This window comes from Sus scrofa, chromosome 4 (genome assembly GCF_000003025.6).
Source record: "Sus scrofa isolate TJ Tabasco breed Duroc chromosome 4, Sscrofa11.1, whole genome shotgun sequence".
In the NCBI taxonomy this organism is placed as follows: Eukaryota; Metazoa; Chordata; class Mammalia; order Artiodactyla; family Suidae; genus Sus; species Sus scrofa.
Window position 1 is genome coordinate 119,785,431 of NC_010446.5, and position 10,068 is coordinate 119,795,498.

General features: G+C 47.4%; 1 non-coding gene across 1 annotated transcript; it reads left to right on the forward strand.

Annotated features, from left to right (window-relative positions):
* On the forward strand, positions 8,563-8,644 carry MIR137 (microRNA 137). The gene has a single exon (NR_128417.1). It is a non-coding gene; the product is annotated as a microRNA 137 (primary transcript).

Sequence of the window (10,068 nt, forward strand, 5' to 3'; positions counted from 1 at the left end):
CGGGGCGGAGCGGGGCGGGGCGGGGCGGCGGGACGCGGGAGCGGCTCCGCGCGCCTGCGGCGTCCGGCCAGCAGGGGGCCCCGTCGCTCTGCCGAAAGCCGCACGGCCGGCCGGCTCAGCTCGCGCGGCCCCGGGCCCGGGGAGCGCGGGGGACCCGGAAGGAGGAGGCAGGCGAGGGCTCGACCGAGACCAAAGCCGGGGGAGCCACACCCCGAGCGCTCGCCTTCCTGGAGCTGCTTTACACGTGACAGATTCTGGAGGAGCCGAGCGTTTTCGGGACCGGGGTCCGCGCCTCCGCCTAACGCCGGCTCGCGAGCGCCGCGGCGCCTTCGGGCTCTGGCCTCCCGCCCAGGTCGCCTTCCGCCCGGAGCAGCCGTCGTGGCCCGGGCGTGAGGGGCGAGTCGGTGTCGCCGGCTGGGCCGCGAGAGGCCCCGAGCGAGCGAGGGCGGTGGGGCCGCGGCGAGGGCGGCGACTCCCCCGCGGCCTCGGCCCCGCGCCGCCCGTGCCCCCCGCGCCTGGCGCTCCCGGGACTGCCCGGCGCAGGCCGACTGCGCCCGCAGAGGCAGCGGTTGGTCTCTGGCTGTGCCCGTGTAATCACACCTCTGCTCTGGCTTCCTCCCCTCGATCCGAGAGCCGGGGTGGAGATGGAGTTTGCGCTCCCTTCCTCTCCCCAGGAGGCCCGGGTCCGAGCCAGCGCCGGCGGGCCGCCGCTGCAGAAACCAGAGTGCCTACGTGGCTAAAGCGGTGCCCCCGTCCTGCTCCGGGGCGTCCCCGGAAAGTGAGCCGAGCCCGGGCCCAGGGCGGCTGGCCTTCCTCCGCGACGGCGCCCTGGGCCCGGCGAGCGTCGGCGCTGCCCTGCGCCCGACGGGAGAGTAGCCCCGGGCCCGCCCTCGAGAACTGGCCTCTGCAGGTGTCTTCGGGCCCGTCTCCCAAAGCCGCGCGGGCTCGGGGACCTGCCTTTGGCCCGCCTGGATCTAGGTTAGGAAGATACTCTATCTTTCTGAAGGGTGCTCTCAGATCTACGTTGTTTTGATCTGCAGTAGGAGAGCCGCCTTGAATTTGTGTAAAGTTACAGCTTGAGACACCCTCTCCCCAAATCCCCTCACGCCCACACGCTGAGCTCCACCGCCGCTCCCACCACTCCCACTCTATTTGCATTTGAAAACCTCTGGAATGATGTACTTTCAGCTTGAACCTACACCCAGACACACACAGGCACACGGACACACACACTCACACACACACACACCCCACGCGGCGGCCAAGGGGAAACCGAGTTGAGTCATAGGATGCATATGAATAAGATTTCCTGGCCTTTCGCTTCTGAGGATAACACTGTCTCAGAACCTAGGATTCCAGCAAGAACGGAGCATTGCAAGGTTTCTAGAACCCTGTTCGTGTCCTTTAGAAACAATTCGATTAATAGTGGTGATCGTAAGAGAAAGATAAGTGTATTTTTCAGGGCACTTGCGGGCCATCTGCTGCTTCGTGTTAGGGACAGAACGTAAAAACATTGCCCTGGGTTCAGACCCGCAGGTCAAGTGACACCATCTCTCTTTTCTAGACGCTACTTACAAGCAGCTCTGTCCATAGGTGTTTGATAGATGTTTGAATCAAAATAGTTGAAACTCCCTGGCTCAACAGCGATGTGCATATATATATATGTGTGTGTGTGTGTATATATATGTATATATATATATATGCACAACACATAATCATGTATAATCGTATCAAATATATGATATGTAATTTTGAAAGAGAGGTGGATTTTCTTTCCTTTAAAAATGGCCATTCAAAGATAGCTAGAAGTGTCAGCTGCAGGCTAGCAGTCACTCTTCTGGCAAGTTATGCAATGAACCAACAGCCTAGTCCCAGTACTCTCTTTGCTTAGAACAAGAGTACTAATGAACTGCAGAGACAAAGACCTAATTTATAGATGTAGTGTCCTTTTGAAATTTAACAACAAGCTTTAAAAATGTAATAAAACAAGGATGGATTGTTCACATTTTTGTAGTTTGGTTGGTTGGTTTTGTGTTTAGATTTGTTTAAAATATGCCATAAGTCATCCCCTGTTCCTATCCCATGTTTTTATTCCAGAGGATCTAGAAAAATCAGTCTAGAATAGGGTAAAAAAATCTTGCACGAAAGCCCTGAGTGTTGACACTATCCTTATTTAAGTCTTTGTGTGCATTTCAGAATAGCTCGAAAATAGCTGAATGCATTTCATGTTTTTAACTACTTTAACACATTGTGGAAATAAGACTTCTGGAGTTCTCATCATGGCACAGCGGTTAGCGAATCTGACTAGCATCCATGAGGATGAAGGTTCGATCCCTGGCCTTGCTCAGTGGCTTAAGGATCCAGCATTGCCGTGAGCTGTGGTGTAGGTTGCAGCTCAGATCTGGCGTTGCTGTGGCTGTGCTATAGGTGGGCAACTACAGCTCAGATTGGACCCTTAGCCTGGGAACCTCCATATGCCGTGGGTGTGGCCCTAAAAAGACAAAATAAAATAAAATAAAATAAGAAAGAAGACTTCTAAGATTTGACTGAGTACAAGTCTTGTTGATTGCTAACCTGGCATTAAAATTAATGATATTTTACTAATGATACCCCATTGTTCAATAAGATATTATTTAAATCATAGAGAAATACCATTGCAGGATTCTTTACAACTTCCAAAATATAAAAAAGTCTTCCCAAGAGCCTTCCAAAATCATTTTCATAAACCTTCTCCACTTTCTACTACTGTGGAAAAGTTGATTTAATGTAATTTCTATTCTGTCGACAATAAATTTATTTTATCTTGGCAAGGTGCCTTGTTTGGAAAAGTTGATTGTAGAAAAGGAAGATGGGATGAGAGGAGCAGGGACATTGAAATAACGCTTCCTTTCATATTCAAGAAAAACTGTGTGCTTGTCCCCATCGTATCAGCAGTAGGAAGCCTCTGAAAGGGTTTGATTTGAATGCACTTCATTCAGTCTACCAAGAGGACACTGCCATCAAGTAGTAAATTGCCCAGGATTATTTCTTCATTAGTGAGAAATCATAATTCCAGTTCTCTTGCATTTGTTATCAAGATGTGCTGGATCCTGTGGGAAAAGGATAAGGAAAAGTGAAGAAACTACATTAAGTTCATCAAGGTACCTCCTGTGTGGATAATGTGCTCCACCCAGCAAAAGTCTCAGAAGGAAAACTTAAATCCTCTATCTTTATATCTCATTTCATGTTGTTCTCAATTTATTAGATATTTCTAGACAGTTAAACTATGATGGAAGCAAACAAAGTTAAAGTGCACTCTACTTAAATATTGGGGGAGAATGAGTAACATGACTACCATAAATTTCCTGAAGACTTGGCCAAATTCTGCCTGCACTTTCAGCCTAACCTGCAGGGGGCAATAGCTTGACACGAATAACAACAAAGGCTGCTGAGCTATTAGACTTGGATTTCTGACTATGACCCTGGAATGTTGTGTGGGTTGGAAAGAGTGCTTAATTAATGTATATTGAAACAAAAGATCAGGTAAATTGTTTGATTTGTCTTCAAGCTATATTTTTAGACTAATCTAATTCATAACAGTTAGGTTTTTTTTTTTTCCCTTAAAGAGATTACCAAAGTTTCAGAAGACATATTCAGCAATCTCAAGAATTATCCTAAATTGTATCCTAATTGTTTACTATGAATATTTGTAATCTGTGTTCTCAAAAAAGGCAGTGGAATCAAAATAAATACAGATTTTGTTGTTCAAGTACATAGCACGTTTAGAGAAAATGTGGACCATTTGGACATCGATAATAAAATAATGGCACATATTTAGATAATAAGCTCTCTATATTCCTTTTTTATTTAAAAATACAAATGGATAAGAGACAGCCACCCTATTGTTTGCAATATATTTTCTTTTAATTTAAAAAACATTAATTTTGAAAACCAGTTTATAGTTAAATATCATGATCAGCAATTAGTAAGTGATCTCTTTTATTGCCATAGTTTTTTCTTTATTACAGATAGAATTGAATTTACTGGCTATTGATAATCTACAATCTCCCTCCCCTTCTGCTCCCCCCTCCCCCGTATCTCCACTCCCTCCTCTTCCCTATACCTCCCCCTGTCAGCTGATCAGGAAAGACTGGAAACAGACCAAAAGGAGTTTTGGCCAGAGGGAATAATTGTAGAATTAAAAAAGAAAACTCTCCCCATCTCCTCACTGCAATCACACTTAACGTTCATTATGTCAATTTTCAATGATGCAAAATGTCTTGCCCAAGAGGCATTCTGATTTCAGGAAGTCAAAAGGGTACCTGGCATTAAACAACCTCCAGTCAATCCTGGTGGGATTAGCTGGGCTGAGTTTCTATATACTGCACATGCTATGGATCTACTTTGATCACAGTAAGGGGAAAAAAAAATGATAGTTTTTTTTTTTTTTTTTAAGAATTGCTGCACAGGAGTGTTCTGTTTCTTTTACATGGCAGAATTGAATCTTGATAAAAACCTTTTAAAACATCTTTTTTCCCCCACTGTGGTAAAGATATAGTATCTATTTTTGCATTTCTTTAGGGAAAGAAGATGAGGTTGCTTATCCTGGGAAAGAAAATTTTATTCTCCAACACCCCCCCCATTCTACTAAACCGTTTTAGTCGACATATGTTTGTTATCAGAGAGAGGTGCTGTGAACACACAGCCATTTTCTTAGCAGCTTTTTGACTGTATGTTACCATAGTCCCACAAGGCATTGGTCCTTTCCCATTGGGAAGTCATGAATAAGAGACTCTGAAGCTTGCACGTCAGATCTTCCTCAATTAATCCACCATTAGCATGTTTGGGAACCACTACTGGATGGTTAACAGCAGCTTTTGTAACTGTACGCCGACCATACCCAATTATGCTCTGCTAAAAATGAACTCTTTGCAGACCAACCCTCTCGGGTTGTCAGTGTTTTCCGTTTTCCTATTTTAACGTTTGTGTATAGTGGCAGGCGACAGATGGTGTAGATCAGATCGATTTGATTGCATTAGATGATTTTTTTTTTCCCTTCCCCACTCCTTTCTGGAGGCTCGCATCAGCTGAAGGCTATCGCCTGGGACTCCTCGGAAGCGTGAGCAAGCCGCCACCACGCGAAGGCACGGGGGCACAGCCAGCGCAAGGCACCGAGGTCCCTTCCCAGGGCTTGTTAACGCTGTAATCCAGCACTCCGAAGCAAGCAGCTCCCACTGCCCAGAGCCTACCTCACTGCTCATCAGATGACTCTCTGGCTTCTACACACAGTTGGAGTTCCGCTTGAAACCTGGATTTAGAGGGTAAGCACTTCAATCGAGATGGATTTGTGACAGTTACTTTGCTATACCGCAAGACAAATCTCAGCAAACGTAAAGGATGCAGGATGTGTGGAACAGGGAGACTGTTTACATCGATAAACGTGTTTCTTTTTGTCTGAGAAGGAGGATATTATTCAGTAAAGATTTGTATAGTGTTTTTCCATTGATTATAAGAGTCGACTACCACCCTCCTCCCGAATTTTTCCCTCTCCTCGGTGTTTCCCCCTTTCTACTTGAGAGGGAAGGAGAGAGGGAGAGGGAGGGAGGCGAGGGGGAGGGGGGAGAGAGAGAGAAGCATTTCTGCTTTAGCTTAATTGGCTTATTTCCTCAAACCGATTGCTTTGTCGCGTCTCTTTATGTATATTTGGTTGCAAATTACCAAGCGTTTGACTGGGATGGGTGTTGGAGTGTGGGGGACAGGGTGGGAAAGTAGCGGGGACTGGCAGGCAGACGCGGTGGCCTTGAGAGATCAAAAGGTGCTGAAAGCCCTTGCCCGCAAAACACACCTCTAGTTATTGGGGAGCTAGAGAAATGTAGATTCTAATAAACATGGCTTGCAGGAGTCGATGAACAAAGGTACTTAATGCGGACCTAAGCCTCCGTTGATATTGCTCCGCTGGCAGTATCTAAATATTCAAAAGCAAAGTGTAAGTTGATCAACAAATGCCCTGATGGTATTGGGCTTTTTTCCCTTTTCTGTTTTTGTGTGGAGGGTGGAGAAGGGGGGGAGGGTGGATGGGTGGGGGAAATCCGACAGCTTAAGGAGGTTTGAATTGAATATGCACCCAGCGGCAGTGGTCTCGTAGGAAATGGTGTTCTCGTAAGTCAGGCTGCCCCGCTGAAGCACGAGAGAGCTTTGGTTAGAGCTCAGAGAGTCAGTTCTGCTGCGAGTGCTGTCGGCAGTCGGCCCGGGATGAGCTGTCCACTTGTCCAGGTGCTGAAGCTGGTAGAACATTTGGGTAGGTAGGGAAAGGGCTGACACTGGCTACTTGGATAAAAAGAAAGCATATTGACTGCGTTGTTCTAGTTTCCTAAAGCCTGTGAGTGTGTGTGTGTGTGTGTGTGTGTGTGTGTGTGTTTTATTTCAATTGCAAGGAAACAAAACTAAAGGAGATTACTCGGAAAGCATTGAAAAGCTGTGTGAGCATTTATGCTGTGATTCTAATATGCCATTTATTGTTGTGTGTGTATGCATGTATATGTATATATGTAGGCGTGTATGTTTGTGTGCTTGTGTGTGAGGTGTATATATGCCTTGATAATCCTTTTTAATACAAAAGGAATATTCTTTTTACTAAATCAAAATCTGTCTGCATAATGTCTTTCTTATTTTCCTTTTAATGTCAGTTGATTTTCAATGGAAGAGTTCAGGAACAAATGTACACTTTGCTCATAGACTATTGCATTACTTTCCCTAAGGGCTTTTGTTTCTAGGAGTTCAGGCTGAAGAGAACCTGTCAGCTTTCTGTGTGACTCTGTGTGTGTGTGTGTGTGTGTGTGTGTGTGTGTGTGTGTGTTTGGTTGTAGCACCCCCAGAGAAAAGCTTCACTTTATAGCTATGTTAGGTAATGGCAGAAAATAGTGCTTATTAATTTGTCTAATTGGCATCTGTCTTTTTGTGAAAGGTGTACTTAAAAGTCATCTGAAAATACTGTAAAATAGGCTATTAATTGAGCAATGCTGCTTTTCATTTGAGTTATTTTAGGCATCAGACATTATATATTAAACAGCTGTTCATAAAGCCTAGAATTCCTGTTGATTTTTCTATTTGTAAGTAACATGTCAGGAAAATGATGAGTTGGTGTGTCTGGAGAAGTAATATATTAAAAAAATAATAATAATAAGAGAAAGCACAACCTAAGTGCTTTAAATTGCAACCAGGTCAGTTAGAGATGAGTTGTGGTAGTGGGAGAGATCCTGTTATATAATTACCCCTTGATGAAGAGCTATTTGCACTTACATAATTTGAGGAATCATAATGTCTATTGCATGTTTCCATATCTCCTCCCTATTCCACTCACATGGATGTGCTTCCATGTATTGGAAAGTAAAGGGGAAAGCAAATTGAGAACTTTCTAATGGAGCCACAACATGTCTTGGTTAGTGACGTTGCACTTGTTCATTTTATTTAGTGAACAATAAACCCCTATTATCAGAATATTCACTGCAGGGTCTTAAGACAAAGCTTTTCCAGTAAGAGCCATATTGATCATCAAAGGATCGCAGAGGTTCTCCCTCTGAAAGCCAAAATTACAGTCACTGTGAAAATGAGTTGTTATTGTTTTTTTTTTCTAAAAATATTTTTATGATGATAGACTTCAAAGGTTTTTCTGTAGAGGTGTTCACAACAACTGCACAGCAATGCATTTATACTGTATATTTAAAAGGTAGGCTATGGAATGACACATCGTGGAACTACAAAACGATGCCTAAATCATAGGAACTCTACCAGCTTGTCAACTCAGCGAGTTCTGATACTATGGAAAATGAGTTTAATTATTTTGTGCTTTGAAGTTTTTCTTTTCTTTAAAAATCATTATGTCGCATAGCTCTAAGGCCTTCAAAGGAGAGATGCCCATTTTTGTAGATCTCTAAGTATTTGATTTCAAGGAGTAAATTGAATGAGTGTTTATTTTCTGTGATCTCGGGCTTGAGAAAAATGCATTTCCAAAACACACTGCTGAAAATTTCACCCATGCATGACCCTATCTTTATCTGAACCTCACTTCTTCTTAAAGCCGTCTAGGCAAATACATTTGTAATGTTTGTGTGCTTAACTATGCATGTCTCTTACAGGGCTCTCTCGCTGCCATGACACTCAATCAAAACACCTAGAGTGAGCTGGCTGAGACCAGAGGGGGTACCAAGCAGAGCAAGGACAGAGGAAGGCACTAGGAGAGCGCCAGGTAAACTAAAGGTTACTTGTCACGCCCACCCTGTGCCCAAAGAGCCTCCCCATATCCTCCTTCTTCACTGGGAAAAGAGCACTTTTCTTCAGTGTTAACTGCTTGGTTTTGTGATTTGTCTTTCAGAATTGGAAAGAGAGCAGCCATTTGGATTTGGGCAGGAAGCAGCCGAGCACAGCTTTGGATCCTTCTTTAGGGAAATCGAGTTATGGATTTATGGTCCCGGTCAAGCTCAGCCCAACCCCAGGCAGGGGCGGGCTCAGCAGCAAGAGTTCTGGTGGCGGCGGCGGCAGTAGCAGCGGCAGCGGTAGCAGCGGCAGCAGCAGCTTGGTCCTCTGACTCTCTTCGGTGACGGGTATTCTTGGGTGGATAATACGGATTACGTTGTTATTGCTTAAGAATACGCGTAGTCGAGGAGAGTACCAGCGGCAGGCGGGCCGTGGCCGCCCCTCCCAGCCCACCAGCTGGCCTCTAAACGCCTGCGGTTGCCAAGGTAGCACTTTTTTGATCTTTTCCTTTCCTCGGTGTTTTCGCTCTGGGTCGCGTGTTATGTGATTACAAGACAAATCCCACCAGAAAGGCTCTGTGCGCCGCGCCTCTGGTGACCCAGGCTGTAGAATGGGTGCGCGCAGGAGGGCGGGGGTCGAGGCGGAAGGGAGGGCCAGGAAAGAGGTCGGGGGGGGGGGTCTGTTCCGCGAAGCCTGCGGGGAGTTTCGGCATCCCCGGCCTTCTGCTCCCCTCTCCCCGGTGGGGTCCAGCCGCGGGGAGAGCCGCAGACCCGGCGCGTCCCTCAAGTTGGGGATGATGGAGAGGCCTGGAGCTGTTAGGCAGCGGCGCGAGGGAGAGCAGGCGCTGGGTAGAGGGTCGCTGGGGGGCTGCCTCCGCAGAAAGGGCGTGTCCGTGGGCGAAGGTGCCCCCGCGAGCTGCGGAGGCTTGTGACTTTGCGAATCCCGGGCCGGGGCGGTGCCGGAGCCCCACCCCCGGCGGTGCCACTCCGCAGCCAGAAGTGGCGGCCCGGGCTGGGGCGCGGGCGGGCGACAGGGGCCTGGGTCCCCCCCTTCCCCCGAACTTCTAGATTGGAAGTGTGGCCGGTCTCTCAGGAGCCCCTGTTTTCTTCTCGGATTCTCCGCGAAGGGGTGGAGAATCAGGATGGGACTCGGATTGGTTGCCTTGTGGCACAGAACTGGAACCTTCCTGAAAGTGGTTGGGGCAGGCAGTGACAGTTCAGTCGTCCAATTTCTTTGGGACACCTCTTCAGCGCTGTCTTCCCTGCCTCTGCCCCTAAGACCAGTCGCAAACATCTCCAAACCCGAGGCCCGTTCCCCTGCTGAGGTCTGCTACGATGGGACGAGGGGAAGAGCGAGGCTTTCTCTCCTTCTGCTTCCAGGTTTTGGTTGGTTGTTTCAAATATTAATGGACAGAAAACCTAACGGATCTGTCTAGCAGAGGAGGGGTCCTAGCGAAGAGCAGGCAACAACACACTGGCCCGCTCCACCACCCCGGTCACTCCTGGGGACAACCGGATGTGGCAGGATGGAGATGCCCAAGATGGTGCTGGAAAAGATTTGCCATCGTGGAAGGCGCGGGCCAAGGAGGCTCCAGCTCCCAGCTCTTGGCGGACTTAAGACCACGCAGCTCTGCAACTCCTCTTTCCCTCCAGGGAGGCGCCAGGGCCGCCCGATGGCGGCCCTTCAAAGGTGGAAGGAGAAACAGCGATGGACCAGAACCGACCAAGCACCTCGAAGGTTCCACGAGGCCCGGCAAGAACTTCCTAGGACGCCAAGACCTAAGTTTCCTCCCTGCGTGGTGGCCGTTGATTGTGCAGGAACTGCGAAGGCTCAATT